We start from the raw sequence: 15,928 nt of genomic DNA, 5'->3' as shown, positions 1-15,928 counted from the left end.
CTAAGGTCCCTGGGGGAGTGTGAATCAAAAGTAACGTACCTCCCCTGTCTTCTCTCCGTTCGCTGGTCTAACACAGTGACGTGAGCAAACAACACTCCACAGTAAAGTTCTTAACTATCCTCAAGGTTTATTTTGAATAACAAAATGGCACAGTGGAATGTTACATATAGTTCTGAATTCTGATGGTATCTGGTCAAACTGCCCTTACAAATTACAGGTGTCGGGCAGGATAGGCAATGGATATAGAAATGCAGTTACAGAGTCTTAACCTATAAAACTTATGACAGACTAAGAGAGAAAGACCTAACTTAACAGAATGCTATAGCCTAATAAAGCAAACCCTTACATAAAACTTAACACAGCTAAAACCTAAGGTCTTAATTCTTAACTTAACTTACACTTAAAACTAAGTTCCTAACACAAAAAGAACCTAACACTTTACCCCAATAGCTAGCTTCAAATTCCCCTTACAAGTACTTGAATTCCCCTTCTGGAAAGCCCCTCTGGACCAACTTGGGTCTCTTGTGGGCTTCCCAGAGACCACTTGTTGGCAAACACAACGCGTGTGTCCTCCCAAGGAGTGGCAAGGGACTAGCTGCTGGGCTAGTCTTTTTATAGAAAAATCCTCAATGTTCTGATTGGTGGGTGGCTGATTGGCTATTACCTGGCTTACAGGTTAATTGGTTGTTGCTACCCTGGTGCAGGTGTCACTCCAACTTTCCTGAATCCCTATTGGTCAGTAACATTTCTGACCAGGTGATTCAGGCTAGCCAATGAAATCACTTCTGAAATTCCTCAGGTGTACTTGTCCTTGAGGGTTAAAAGTGGCACTTGGAACTTTTCCCAGTAACGATTGGAATGCAGTTGTCAGCAATTTACCTATAATGAAAATAATCATCTTTCCCTGCGTAGCTAGAAGGGAGGGGGAAAGAGCGAACTTTCACCTAGATGTTACAGTGCAGGTTTTTCTCTATATTAGTCTTATATGTCAAAACCAGATTTCTTTCTTAATTTTAATGCTCTTTAATTAGTTATACTTAATTTATGCTTAAGGCAAACTACCGCAGCCTTCTGCCAGCTCTCCCATAGGTTTTTAGTGCACATGAACCTAAAGTAAGAACTTTTGGAAGTTGTTTTGTACCTCAAAGTGAAATTTGGTTTTGGGGTTTGGGTTCAAAACAAGCCAAACTCTAAAAATTCCACAGAGGGTAAGAAGAAACTGGTCAGATATATAGGTGGAGAGGGGAGGGGGGGGGAGAAGCGACTGATTGCATCTACTCCCCTCTCCACCTATATATCTGACCAGTTTCTTCTTACCCTCCATGCATCTGAAGAAGAGAACTGTGATTCTAGAAGGCTTATGCTACAGTAAAGTTGGTTAGTCTTAAAGGTGCTACTGGACTCTTTTCTATCTTTCATACAAAAAGTCCCCTCTATATTGACAACTCGTATGTTAGGGAAGAGCATTCTAATTTGGAAGTGTCCCAAGGGATTATCTTTAGGGAAGAGCTTTCAGTGCTAGGACCTCCAGCCCCTGTAACGTGAAACAAGGCAGTTCAAGCACAGGACGACTCAATGAATTTCAGAAGGGCAGCCATGTTAAACCTATTGAAGCAAAATAAAACAGAAGTTGAGAGGAACCTTGAAGAGCAAAAACATTTCTTCCAGCATGAGCTTTCATGAGCCACAGCTCTCTTCTCCAAGAGCAGGTAACAACAGTAACCGCAAAATTTTGTGCAGCTGTTTGCAAAGCCCGGCAAAATGCTTGAGCTATAAAATGGACCGGTGGCTTATCTATATCAAGCCACTGTTTAATGGGAATACAAAACAGAGGGCAAAATTTTAAATGTTTCTCTGCTATACTGTCACATCGATCTGTTTTTATTCATCTACATGTAAATATTTCTCTTTAGTTTTTAACTGGCTGGTGGCAGATTTTATCAACCGATGGCAAGTGAACTGCCTGATTTTAAGTTATGCTGGTCAAATGACCCTAATAAATAAATAAATAAATAAAAATAAAGCTTCCTTCTCCAGATGCTACAGGGAAGGAAATCATTTTGCAGAGCAGAGTGAGGGGCTTGGTATGAATGCTATAATAAACCTTTCAGGTGGAGTTTCTGTGTAAGGAACTGGAATGGATTGGTTTGTTATATATGAAACGGTGGGAGAAGTTGGAGGGTCCAGCCTCTCATGGAGTCCAAAGCAGGCCAATGTGGGTGAGCTGCAAGGTCTACAACACTCTGGACAGCTCCCAGGTGGCAGCCGAGTTTGTTTTTGGCAAGGTGTTACTGAGTTCACAGGAGGGCCTATCCAAACGTGACAATTGACGTGTGTACGGTTACAGATACCTATATAATAGTAACAACAACCGTGCTCATATACAGCACTTCTAGACAGATTAGTGTTCCATTCAGAGCGGTGACCAAAGTCAGTGTTATTAACCCCACAATACAGCTAGAGAGATGGGGCTGAGAGGAGTGGCTTACCTGTGGGCAGCTGCTGAGCTGATGGCAGTAGTGGGATTTGAATCAGCAGAGTGCTTATTCACACCTGAACTATGCTACACACGTACTTCTATTGTTACTGGAAGTGGTCTCCTTGAAATAAATGATTTGTGGGGGGGCATTAGCACGCAAGGAGGATGGCTATGTAAGAGGCTGGTGTCTAGCAGAGCACCTTTAAGTTCATTGCCTGTATTGGTTCAGGCTTCTAAGAGCCAAACTACAAGTGACGCCTTACACAGGTTGGACACTTGTCAGCTTCCCTCAAGTTTTGATGGGAAATGTAGGCATCCTGGTTTTACAGCTTGGCTCTCCATTACAGCTGCAAGACCAGGATGCCTACATTTCCCATCAAAACTTGAGGGAAGCCAACTAGTGTCCACCCTGTGTAAGACGTCACTTGTAGTTTGGCTCTGAGTTTCCACAGGCCCAGTTCTAGCTTAACCTCCTGGGAGCAGAATGTCTGGCTCAGCTAATTAACTGCACCTGCAAGCTGTCGCCGAGAGGGGGGGCCTTGAGAAACATGGGAGTCTTATCCCAGTTCCCGCCTAGCAACGCGAATTGACGGCACCTCTGATTGGCTAGGAATCTGAGAGGGGGAGGTTGGCTCCTCTCAGCCCTCAGGTGGCTCCAGGTGACTTTTCCATCAGCAGGAGGGAGATTTTTGCTCTATGCCAGGCCTGACGACCAGACCTGCCTGGTATAGTTTAAGGAGTATGTGAGTGAGCATAAGCCTCAAGTTTTCCTCAGAGCAATGCTAAGTTAGCCAGCTTTATGTTTTAGTTAGCTATAGTTACAATAGACAAGCTTTTATTGTTTTAAATGCCTTTTGCTTGTGCCTTAGTAGAGTGTTTCCTGCTACTTGCATACACTCTTCAAATTAATAAACGTCTTTATATAAGCCTTGTGTCTGTGAGTGTCTGACCAAGTGTGTGCAGAGTCCCCCAGGTTGGAAAAGAACCCGGAGACCGGTGAGTCTCAACAGGAGGGCTAAGGGCTATTCTTCCAGGAGGCCTGCTAGGGGTTTGAGTGGCTGTAAGCAGCACTTGAAACGGCAGGCGGGAGGTAACCCCCTTGGACCCCTATCCCTGGATAGCCGGTAACCACGTGGACTGTATCACCTGCTTTAACCAAGTCCCTTCCCAATAGAACAAGCAATAACTTTTATTAAAGAACAAACCTTCACGTGCATACATGCAAAATTACTGGGGGGAAATACATGCACACACACAGAGTCCTAGGAAATTTAGCCAGAAATTGGGAGTAGAGAGGGAGGAAATATATCTACCTATCTTGAAGAGTAGTCCAGTCCACAGATAAGAGGGTAACTTCAAACACCAGCATCCTTGGCAGAGAGCAAGAGGCTTGGGCAAACCTCAAGGGAACAATGCTTATGGATCCGGAAGCATGAACGATTTGAATGAGGTCAGAGCCCCACTTTTATAGGTAAAATGTGCCCTGAGGTGGAAGAGCCCACCTAGCAGTCAGAGCAAAGGCTACAATGGTCAGTTCCTGGGTTTGACAAAGGATTTGATTGCCTTGATGGGTAGCTGCTGGGCCATGTGAATACAAATGTAAAACTAGTTTTAGCGCTGCACAAAAAGGATAATTTGCTGATGAAGTTCACCGGAGCTAAGTTGAGTACTTTTAGGGAGGGACTGTTCTTTCCCAGGAACGACTATATATTTATGAATGTCACTTGATTAGCTTCTCAATCAAGGACAGGAGATTTTATCACAGAAGGGAAAGGAATGTGTGTCAGAATGCCAGTTCTCAAGCCAAAGCTACGCCATGTTCTCCTGTTATAATCTGTAGTTATTTAGTTCTCTCCCTCCAGGCCCAGGTGCTGCCCAGGCCGGCTATATCCATGGGAACGAAGAATCCTTATCAGCCCGGACGACCTTGATGTCCTCGCCTTCCCAGCCCCTCTAGACAGGACTAAGGGGGGAGGCTGGGAAGGGGTGTTTGAAGTGTTGTTACTTTCATTTTACGTGTCATTGTCAACAAAGCTTTGGTTCAGCCAAGGGCCTCAAGTCCTTGGATCATGGACCCCTGTATCCTGAGCATAATCTTCCAATAAACCTTTTGAAATCAGGAGACCTTGTGCTTCTTGCAGAAGGGGGGAGACGAACTCTAGATAACTGGGATTCCATAGTCTGACAATGTGTTAAGTGGGGGTGACTGCAAGACCTTTGTTGCGCTGGACTCCTATGGGGCCAGAGGGACTGCAAGTCCAATCATTCCTTAATCACCCTGCATTCCTGAGTGGCATTCCATTCATGCCGGGTTCTCCTGGGCGGGATGTAGCAACTGTTAGAGGCTCTCTAGTGGCAATACAGCAGCCATTTTAACCCGAGGCCTGAACATCTTTAATATCATAAGCAGCCAAATCCAGGACTGCTTATTAAAATGGCGGAGGCCGGTACGACAGCTTACACTATGCCTGGTTTGACTAGTTTCATTGCTGCCAAGAAGGTGAAGTGCTGTCCTGCACCCTTTCTTGAGTGTGCTTTCTTCCTCTTGCCCACCCCCACCACTCAAGCAGCCCCAATTCTTCCACCATTCCAGGCATCATTGGGCTGTGTAAAGAGGAACTGGGGAGGGAGGGAAGACCAGACAGGTGGCATGCAGCCCGTTCCCCGCACCCAGGCCACATCATGATGTGGAAGGAAGCAGCAAGGAAGATATTGGTGGCAGTGGTAGAGAAGGATGCACTCTCTTCGTGTGCCCCCGCCCCCACCATGCTATGAGGTGACCTTTGGAAGAAGCTCCTCAGTCCTGTCCTTTCTCCCTCCCTTCCTGGCCTCCTCTTCTTTCCCTGCCCAACAAAGCTGTCACAGCAAGCAGGGACCAGGGAAGCTCTCTGCAGGCTGCCACCACTCTGGTGCAGGTTTCCTCAGAAGGGCCCAGAGCGCCCAACCGACCCCTTTTGTCCACTCTTTCCCAGCAGGTTTTATGTTATGTATGACTGAATGAGGCATGAGGACCCAGGCAGAATAATAAACAACTTTATTTAAAGGGTGTAATAATAACTGGTGTTCAAAACTTTGTAGAATAAGGAGAACAGTAAAGGTAAGTGAACAAACAAAACAGCCTAATGTGCCTAATTAGACTGTTCCTAGCTGTCTCCTGGTGACTGGCTTTAAACTGTCTCGCACCTTCTGGATGAGGAATCCCTCCATCTACAGCAGCCTCTTCTCAGCTCTGCTCCTTAGCAGTGAACCCCCTCCCACTGTGGGCGAGGCCTTTTATCCCTTCTCAGGCACCACTCCCTATTTCTCTCAACCAATCACAGGGTCCAAAGGGGACTTGGGAAACGTAGGCCCTGTAGTCACTCTAGTACAGGCTTCCCTGGAGCCACTAGGCCTCACTATGTAGGCCCAGGTTAGCATTGCCAGGTCCAGGTTGGGAAATTCCTGGAGATGGGGGTGTGGCCTGGAGAGGGCGGGGTTTTTGGAGGGGAGGGGCCTCAGAATGGTATAATGCCATAACGACCACCCTCCAAAGCAGCCATTTTCTCCAGGGGAACTGATCTCTATCACCTGGAGATCAGTTGTAATTCCAGATCTCCCGCCACCACCTGGAGGCTGAACACAACAACAAGGGGAAAAGCCCGGATAGTGGAAACTGTAAACAGCAAGTCCGGGAATATATAGTAAACCAACAGTTCTTTTTTCTTTTTTTCTTATAAACACTGTATTAGTGCAAAGGTGCAAAAGTGCAAAGTGCAAATGAATAAATATACAATAAATACAATCAAATTTCTTGTTTCTTCTGTCCAAGTCGTTATGGGATAATGACAATGTCCAAAGGAAATGTTGTAAAAACCCACAATGGGGACTCAGCAATATACAAACGGAGAGTCACAATGTTAGAAGGCGGGGGTGACCCCAGTCCAAGCTGAAGGAAAATCCAGATGTGCAAATTTATTGTATAATATATTTATTCATTTGCACTTTGCACCTTTGCACTAATACAGTGTTTATAAGAAAAAAAGAAAAAAGAACTGTTGGTTTACTATATATTCCCAGACTTGCTGTTTACAGTTACCACCTGGAGGCTGGCAACCCTAGCCCAGGTTCATAACAAAAGCCTTGCAAAGTAACAGGCTTGGACACCCCCAAGTAGCAGGCTTGGGTCCACTGGAGGGAGGAAAGGGAAGAGGACGCTCAGCAAAGGCAATGGCAGTTCAGCACTTCACCCTCTCGTCTGCTGGCCTCAGTGGCAGCAATGGTACAGGTTAGAGTTGTCAGGTTCCTCTCCCCTCCTGGCATTTACCTCATGACGGGCACAAGGCTGTTCTTCGTGTGCACATGCCCCAGGGCAGTATGCATCACTTCCAGAAGTGATATCACTGTGTCAGCCCCGGGGCATGTGCACACGAAGAACAGCCTTGTGCCCGACATGAGGTAAATGCCAGGAGGGGAGAGGAACCTGACAATTCTAACCTGTACCATTGCTGCCACTGAGGTCAGCAGACGAGAGGGTGAAGTGCTGAACTGCCATCACTTCTGGAAGTGATGTCACTGCGCTGGCCGCAGGAGCGCTCCTGCACTCTGCACGGGCCAATTCGGCACGGCGCGTGTTCCCTGGGTGCCTGCAGGTTGCTGGCAACCTTCGGGGGGGGGGGGGAGGCTTGCTACCTCCCACCAATCGCTGGGTGATCGGCAGGCAAGGGGGCAAATCCCCAGGAGTTTGCCCGCCACCAGTGGGCACCTGGAAACCCTAGTACAGGTAGCCATGCATAATGGCACAGGTGCAAAATGTCCTGTCCAGCTAGGACTCGACTTCACCAAGCCCCATCTCCCAGTGAAGACTCAAAGGAAGTAGAACGCTCTGACTTGGAACTTGGCTATTTGGTACCTTCTCAGCATCCTGGGCAGATGTTCCCAGGAGAGTGGGAGTCTTGGGTTGGTCAGCAGGGTAAAGGCTGACCTGTTGACCTCAGGACTTTGGTCTGCCTTCTTCTGTGCAAGACCCCCTCTCCCCAGTTGCAAGGAATCTTGCAAGACCCACGCCCTGCACTACTGAACTTCAGCTGAACTTGTGCCTCAGGGTACCGCCGGTCTGGGTTGCTGCTTGACGCCAGGATCTCAAGAACCTCTATCTTTCTCTCACACCCAGGACCCTATACCCCAAAATTATCGGGAGCAGAACTTCCAAGTTCTAAGACCTGTTTGATGCATCTGATTCACTGGAGTTTGGGGAGGGTTACTCACAGTCACACTTCACTGAACTGTTTTCTGTAGGGCATTAAATACAACGCAATATGCCGAGGATGCCAAGACTTCTTGCTGTTTCATTCAGAATTTACAGGCTGGTGGGAGTCAGGGCCACCGGGTTGCTAAGCAACCGCATCATCTCCGGCTGACGTAATGGTGTTGCCCAGCGTTACACATTACTGGGACTCAAGCAACTGAGTTATATTTCATTTCACTTCTCAAGAGCCCACGGGGAGCAGCTTTCATGAAGTAGTATCGAACATAGGGCAGGAGGGAGAAACTGAACCACCGTTCCAATATGGAAAGCTCTCTAGAGCCAGCAATAGATTTTTCCAAAACCCAAACAGTTGCAAACAGTCTTTGACATCCCTCCAGAGGGGTGCCTGCCCTTGCTGCAAACCATTCCCACCCCAGGCATCATTTTAACTTCAGAATAATATGCCGGCGCCCCCTAGAGTGTGTGCGTCAGCAGAGAAAAAATTAATCTGCGTTGTTACAGCTGAATGAATATTTGCAGACATTCTAAATTTATGGTAGTTTCCCTCAGTGTTCCTGTCAGAAGGTTGCCAATGTTGGTCTGGGAAATTCCTGAAAATTGGGGAGGGGTGCATGGAAGGGAATTTGAAAGGGATTTTGCCTAGAATCCATGGCACAGCGTCTGCCCTCTCTGAGGCTACCATTTCCTCCAGAGGCCGTCGCCTGGAGATCAGTTGTCATTCAGGTCCCACCTGGAGACTGGTAACCCTGCTTGCTGATCCAATTTTGAATACGAAATTTTAATTCAAAAAAGCATATTTGCATATTAAATGTAGGCAGTTCCCTCAAAATTCAAAAAGGGAGCACTTCAGACTTATTTGCACCTCTCATTTGTTTGGTCAAATATGAGCTCTCGAAAGCTGTCATGAGCCATAGGCCACGGGAGTCTGGGCCACCCTAAGTTAAATTTTAATCTGAGAAACAGTGAGAAGGAAGAGAAAGTGATAGGGCTGTGGGTGCTGGGGAAGGACCCCCCTGTGGCATTTCAGTGACTGAAAACAGGTGCCTGAATTGTGCCTGTTCCCCCCCCCCAAAAGCACACTGTTTGGAACTAGGGTTGCCAGCCTCCAGGTAGTAGCTGGAGATCTCCTGGAATTACAGTGGATCTCCAGGTCACACAGATCAGTTCCCCTGGAAAAAACGGCCGCTTTGAATGGTGAACTCTATGAGGTTAGTAAAGAGCTAATCAGCACACTGTTAGTGGTGGCTAAATCATTAATTGCAAGAAATTGGAAATCTCCAAAAGTTCCAATGATACTTGGAAAACGAGAACCTTTGACCACTACATTCAAGAGAAAATCTACGATACCATTTTTAGAGCTGAACATTTCCCTAGAGAAACAAACTTTGCAACCAAATGGGACCCAATTATTGAATGCATGTCTAGAGATAACTTATTACCGGCCACAGAACATCATACCAAGCTCCCGGAACGACAGCGTCTTCCGGGCAAGATTTCGAGTAAGATCGGCAGTTCTCGCGCAAAATCACACCAGGAAGACACTGTTGTTCCAGGAGCTTGGCGCAATGTTCCGTGGCCGGTAAGCAGTGTGGAAACAGCCCATATATTTTACAATGCCCAGAAACTGGTTGCACAAGATCTTGCACAAACAGAATTGGAAGGTGGGATACAATAAGTTTGACTCAGTGCAAGTAAGTACCGGAGTCTTATCCTTACGTTGCCACTTGCACAAGTGGGCATTTTGTATTGGGTTCAGCCCTCTGATTCGTAGCTGAAGACCCACATCGTTTTGCTTGCAGGTGGAAAAAACTGTCGTTGGAAGGGGAGCAATTTTGAGCAGGAAAATGGCTGTACTGTAAAGAGTTAAGCAGCCCCTTCTCCGCTTTCTCTCCCATCAGATTTGCATCCTTCCTCAGCTACTCTTTGTTTAAGAAACAAGAAAGGAACACAGTGTTCCTTATTTACCCTTATTTGCCCCTTATTTAAAGCACTTGTTCAGGTTCTATTAATTTTTTAAATTGTGCTTGTTAATGAATCAAAACAGATTAAATGGCCCCTTTGTCCATTCTTAGTGCTAAGCAATCCTCAAGAAACACAAACTAAACGAGGGTCAGACTGAATTGCTATCAGGAGAGAGATGAGTGGTTGTGTTTATTGGAATCTGCTGGAATGGAGGGGGGGGAGGCTTGGCGCCTTCCTGTGCAAAGCCTAACCGGTTGCTCATTCACACACTCGATGCACAGACATGGCACAGTCACAGGAACCAGCAGAGCAGGAAGAAGCAAGCCAAGAGCAGTGGAGATGCAACTGTTACCCCCTTCTGAGGGTGGCTAGAGTGAGATTGCTGCCTCTCTGGATTCGGAACGATCAACACACAACGCAAGAGATGCGGCAGGGTTACCCAGCTAATGAGGAGGAGGCCAGAACGGAGCAGTCCGTCTGATCTGAGTCAGCTTGGCATTCATCTGAGAGCTAAACAAATTACATGAGGATGCTCAAGTGAAGGGAGATGCAATGTTAGCTGGGAAGCATAGTTTGAATTTCACCTCTCTCTACAGAGCTGGCAAAGATCACTCCTCAGAGGGTTTGTTAATAATTTACAGAACCTTGGGGGAGGCAAAGAGAAAATTAACAGGCCCTCTGAGGAGCAATCTTTGCTGGCTCTGTAGAGGGATGTGAAATTAACAAACCCTGGGAAATTCCTGGATATTTGGTGCTGAAGTCTGGGGAGGGTGGGGTTTGGGAAAGGGAGGGACCCCCTTGGGGTATGATGACATGAGCCCACCCACCAAAGCTGCCCTCTCCTCCAGGGGAACTGATCTATGCCGTCCAGAGATCAGCTGTAATTCCAGGAGATCTCCAGACCCTTAGACTTTCTACATGGCCCATTGGGGCTCTGTTGCTGAGCTCAGGCCCCTCTCAAACTTTTGATGTACATAAATCAGTGATGCTTTTGGGGGTCTGGATTAATTTCAGATGCTTAGAAAGGAGAAATAAACCTTGATATCAAAAGAATTGTGTAATTGAAGATTTTAGATGTAGGGTGCAATGTGGGCAGTCTTAATATATTTTATTGCCGTTTTTATATGATTGCTACAAGAGTTTTTTCTGCATTATTATATGTATTTATATGTTGTTAATCCGCTCTGACCCCGCTTGCGGGGAGAACAAACTATAAGTAAAATAAATAAATAAATAAATAAAATAACCTATACACTACAATGGAGCAGCCCTTGCTTCCCCAGCCATTACCCTGAGTGAAGTTTTTCTCCTCTGCCACCTTACCCCCACTTTCTGTGTCCTTATTAACAAAGGGGGATAGAAAAAAAGAGGATTGACCTCTCCCTCCCCTCCAGCACTAATGGCCCTGAAGGGGGTACATTTCAGTTGAGGAAATAGTGCAGGGTAAGAAACAAGCATCTCTTCCCCGACGTTGCAGCTGTGATAGAAGACTGATTCTGCATGGCAGCTTTGTAAGGCTTAACTAGCAACTACACAAGAGGGTTGGGGATCTCATGAGTTGGTCCATAAGAGTTAAATGCAAGTTAACTCTTCAAAAATGGCAGAATGTGTGTGTGTGTGTGTGTGTGAGAGAGAGAGAGAGAGAGAGAGAAGGGCTTAGGGTGCCCTCTGCTGGTCCTCCATGAATTTGCGCACCTGTCAATATTGAAAAAATCCAAAAAGGATCATCATCATCATCATCATCATCATCATCATCACAGTAGCAGTGTATTTAACCATTTTCACTGTAACATTGGGAAAATGCAAATCCCTACTGCAAGGATTTCCCAGTGTCAATGACCATGTTGGATTGAATGACTAGAAGAACCCTCTCTCGGCTTTCCTCTCATAATAGCCAAGGATGAAATTATACAAGCCAGTGCATAGGGGAAAATGTGCCTATTCTTAATTTATACCTTGGCTTTTCCCCAGCAGGGACCCAAAGCAGTTTATATTGTTCTCTTCTCCTCCATTTTACCCCCAAAACAACTCTGTGAGGAAGGTAAGGCTGAAAGCGTGTGAGTGGCCCCAGGCCACCCAGTGGAATTTCATGGCAGAGCAAGGATTCGAACCTGGGTCTTCTAAATCCTAGTCCAACACTCTAACCACTAAACTGAATAAAAGAACCTGAGAGTTGGGGAGGTCTATTTCGAGACAAAATGGAGCACACGGCAAGGGGAGTGGACCCCTTTCTTATTTCACGGAGTGCTGGTGTCTGAGGATTTTACTTCCAGCCAGTCTTGGTATCAGAGCAACATGCTTGAAACACTGGAGGCAAAAGACAGAAGGCAAGAGGGTTGAGTTCTACTCAACCAGTATATTCTGGCTTTGTTTCAGAATAGAACCTCCTTTCTTGCTTTCTTAACTTGCAAATAATCACTTGAATGCAGCCCCCACACACGCACACCAGTGCTCAGCAGCACTCCGACCCTCGGCAGGGGAGAAATTTAATTGCCATTGGAAAAGGGATGTTCTATTTGTCTGAAATCTGGCAGGGAGGATCTCGTGTGAGGGATACAGTCCTAGAGAATTTCACCCAAAGTGGCTTTGAGGGAGAAGAAAGCTATAGGCAGAATTTGTATTCCCCACTGAAATAACTAGAAACAAAGAGGGAAGTGAATTACACAAACGAACAGTGTTAACCAATGTAATGCTACTGCATCGAATTTTTCAAAAAAGAACACGAAGTACCAACGGACTGGGGACCATGGCTAGCTGCAGGCCATGGAAAGTTTCAAAGAACGTTGATCAAAAGGATCAAAGAAGGTAGCCAGCAAAGGAGACACGGTCTGGGTTCTGTAGTTGGTTGAGAGGAACCAGCCTGGAGAGCTGCAAGGGCTGTTCTGTGCTGGGTTTCCACCGGTGGCAAGCTTTAAAAACGAGTGTTACTGGTCCAGATACCAGCTCTGTCCCCGGCTGATCGAAGTGTAGCTTTTAAAAGCATCAGATATGATTTCAAAAATGCCACCTGTCTCCAGTTCTCACAAGGCAAAGCACCTGCAAATAGTTGCCTGTCAGGAATAGTATCATACTCCACCCTATTGCATGAAAACCCTGCTGGGAGTTGCCATAAGTCAGCTATGAGCTGAGGGCCCTCTCCACCACCAATAGGTAGCTACAGGCCTGGTTATCAGCAGTTGATTTTCCTCTGTTAATCTGGTTTTGAAGCTCTTACTGTCTTTTATGTTTTTTGTCTGTGCATTTATTGCCTTGAGTCTCTGCTCTTCAGAGAGGAAGGTAGGATAAAATATTATTTAACCTTTTTTTTAAAAAAAGGATGGGAATAAATCCATAAAAGATACATCTGCTGACACTGACGATAGTTATAGGCGTCTCCTTAATCTGAAGCAGTATAGCCCTAAGTTGTCACATACTGGGGTCAAATCAAAGCTCTCCCTCCCAACTTCTAAGAAAATCTGTCCAGCCGGGGTTGGGAGCAGAACGCTGGACTGGTGGACCTCTGACCTGATCCTGGAAGTGTCTCATGTTTCAGAAGGCGGATCTCTAAGGACAGGATGCAAGAGAAGTGCCCCCGAGCATCTTGCCCTCCTTGGTTGCTCTGTTTGCTGCCAACTCAGCACAGACCCATGGAATTTGGAAGCAGGGGAGGAAGGGTCCGTGAAGTGGGAGCCGTCAGGAGACCTTCCTGAGCCAACATCAGGTGATCAAAGCAGATGACACCTGGTTGCAACATCTCTCTGGACTTGGGCCTGTAATCCCAAGCGACCCTGCAGTAAAAACAGAGCCCTGGGTCAACACACCTGTGTTGCCAGCTTTTAAAAATCAGCCCTGCTCTGGTGCTTTTAAACACGCCCCAATTAACGCCAGCAAACCCCTCCCTGACATTTTCTTTCCATGCCAGGAACAGCTTTGTCTGCTAAAATTCTGCATGCCAAGCTGCTAGTCGAGAGGGCACAAGAGCACAGCATGTGGGGGAAAGCTGGCAGTCTGACAGCTCTAGGATGTGTTTGAGGAATATTTAAACCAGCAGAGGCAGAAATTGTGAATAGGTGGAGGAGGGAGGTCAGGAGGGGCTGGATCCTGGCCCTTTGCGTGGATGCTCCTCCCTTCTTCCTTCCTCCCAGCCAGCTAACTGCTGGCTGTTTATATTCTGGGACAGTTTCCCAAGAGGTGCAGAGTTTTTGCTGTGAGTAGGGGTTTTGTTGCACGTGCAATTCAGGTTCATTTGGTAGAGGTGAGTTTTTAAAGTTTGTGGGAGATTATTGACTCAGGGTTTGAAGGCAGGGTGGACGAGGGAAATGTGATGGTGCTGCAAACCACGGAAGAGCCACAGGGACAAATATCTGGGTGGGGGCTTCTACCTGTTTAAAAGGGCAGTAGCCTTTGTTTTCAGGCACCTCTCCCCTGCCGGCTGCAACATGACCCCCAAGTGATGGGCACCTTACCTTCAGATTAAAATTAAGAATTTCCACATTTCTTTTCTATCAGGGTGCCTATCCTTTAGACAAGGAGCAGAAATCTAATTTTTGTTTCCTAAATATGCAGTGCAGAGCTAGTGATCTGTAGTTACTGGAAAGGTATGAACTTCAGCTGGCAAGGTGCTGGTTCAAATCTTGATTTGGCCACAAACTCACTTGGGCTCGATTTAGCTTGATGGAAGTTAGCTCATCTTACAGGGCTGTTATAAAGTTTATGAGTGCCCAGGCAAGTGCGGGCAAGAAATCTAATTAAATTAATTCAATTGTGGTTAGGGGTAAACAACTACAAAAAGCACTAAAATAAGGGCCGTTTTCACATGCCCCCATAATGCTCCGGAAAATCATGCAAAACTCACTGCATGAAGCATCTTCCTAGCACGATGTCAGAAATCGTGCCATTAAATGGGATCATGACAGGAAATCGTGCTAGGAAGACACTTTGTGCTGTGAGTTTTGCGTGGTTTTCCAGAGGTTACGGTAACTTACGGGCATGTGAAAACAGCCAAGGGCCGTTAAACACAATTGAAATTCATTTTTATCCAATTAAAAGTGTGCATATTAATGTAAAAATTGATCCAACAAACAATACATCCAATACAATCTACAAATGTGTTCAGTTACTAGCAAGTAACCAATAAGAGGGCTTTACGAACAGGAATATCTGAAGTTTTGTCTTTGGAAGTAGTGCTGATTGGTGCCTTCCATGCAATGATTCATTTACTTTTTCCTGATTATGTTTTTTGATATATGTATGGTTTACAACTATTTACTCCTCCTCTGAGGAAGACTCCAAAAAGAAGGAACATCGTTGTACATGTTTGGAATGTTTGGACTCAACATGAAGTGTATTTGATTGTATGAATTATAATTACTTTATTACAATATTCATTGGTTACTTGCTAAAATCAATTTTTACATTAATATACACACTTCTAATTGGATGAATACATTTTTGTTGTGTTTAGTGACCCTTAGATCAGTGCATTTGTAGTTGTTTATTTCAAACACTATGATTCCTCTTGATTGTTATTAGGGGTGAGCAGATTATTCCTGTCCCGTTTCATTGTTGTTCTGGAATTTCTCTTTGTCCTGAGTTTTGTTCCTTTTCAATTTTGATTTATTTAAGATGTTATCTAAAATTAATTCCTGTATTGGATTGGAAGGCAGGTGCTAAAGGCAAGAATATTGAATGACTAGTGGAAGTGTATATGCTTGGACTGTGATATAACGACTGCCAGGATGAAGAAATGAAACGGGCAGATAGCTGGCTTCCCGTCGCAGTTGCGTATCAATTCTTTTCTGCCGCCTCTCATTGTTTTCATATGAGACCATATACACTGTTTCTTCAAAAGAAATTTATTGCACTGAAGACCTTCTGGCATTGTTTCATCACAAACTTACTGGGACTTTGGTGATTTCTGCTCAGACCTCTAGTCTATTCTAGGCACATAGCACTTTAATACTGCACAGGAATTCTTGTTGAACTATATTTGAATTACTTTTGTATGATGCTTTGCCCTCTGTAATAACCCTGCCTGTGTATATATATATATATATATTGTTTCTCTTGTTCAGGTTGACTATAATATTGCTTTAAATTTGCTTGATTTGCAATAGAAACATTTATTAGTTAGATTTCACGGCTTGTTTGTTTTTGTTTCTCTGTATATTACCATTTCATTGTTGTTCTGGAATTTCTCTTTGTCCTGAGTTCTGTTCCTTTTCAATTTTGATTTATTTAAGATGTTATCTAAAATTAATTCC

General features: G+C 45.3%; 1 protein-coding gene across 3 annotated transcripts in view; it reads left to right on the top strand.

The window, feature by feature from the left end:
* Window positions 1-13,818: 13,818 nt before the first annotated feature.
* Window positions 13,819-15,928, top strand: part of ASS1 (argininosuccinate synthase 1) — a 168,860-nt gene continuing 166,750 nt past the window's right edge. For 2 of the 3 annotated variants that reach the window (XR_008598202.1, XM_054997682.1), the window contains exon 1: window positions 13,828-13,920. The gene's annotated coding sequence lies outside the window, so the exon portion shown is untranslated. Of the gene's footprint in view, window positions 13,921-15,928 lie in introns of all 3 variants that reach the window. The other variant, XM_054997683.1, reaches the window with a different exon arrangement.

Source organism: Eublepharis macularius, chromosome 14, assembly GCF_028583425.1.
Source record: "Eublepharis macularius isolate TG4126 chromosome 14, MPM_Emac_v1.0, whole genome shotgun sequence".
Lineage (NCBI taxonomy): Eukaryota > Metazoa > Chordata > Lepidosauria > Squamata > Eublepharidae > Eublepharis > Eublepharis macularius.
This window is presented reverse-complemented; position numbering and strand designations above follow the sequence as displayed.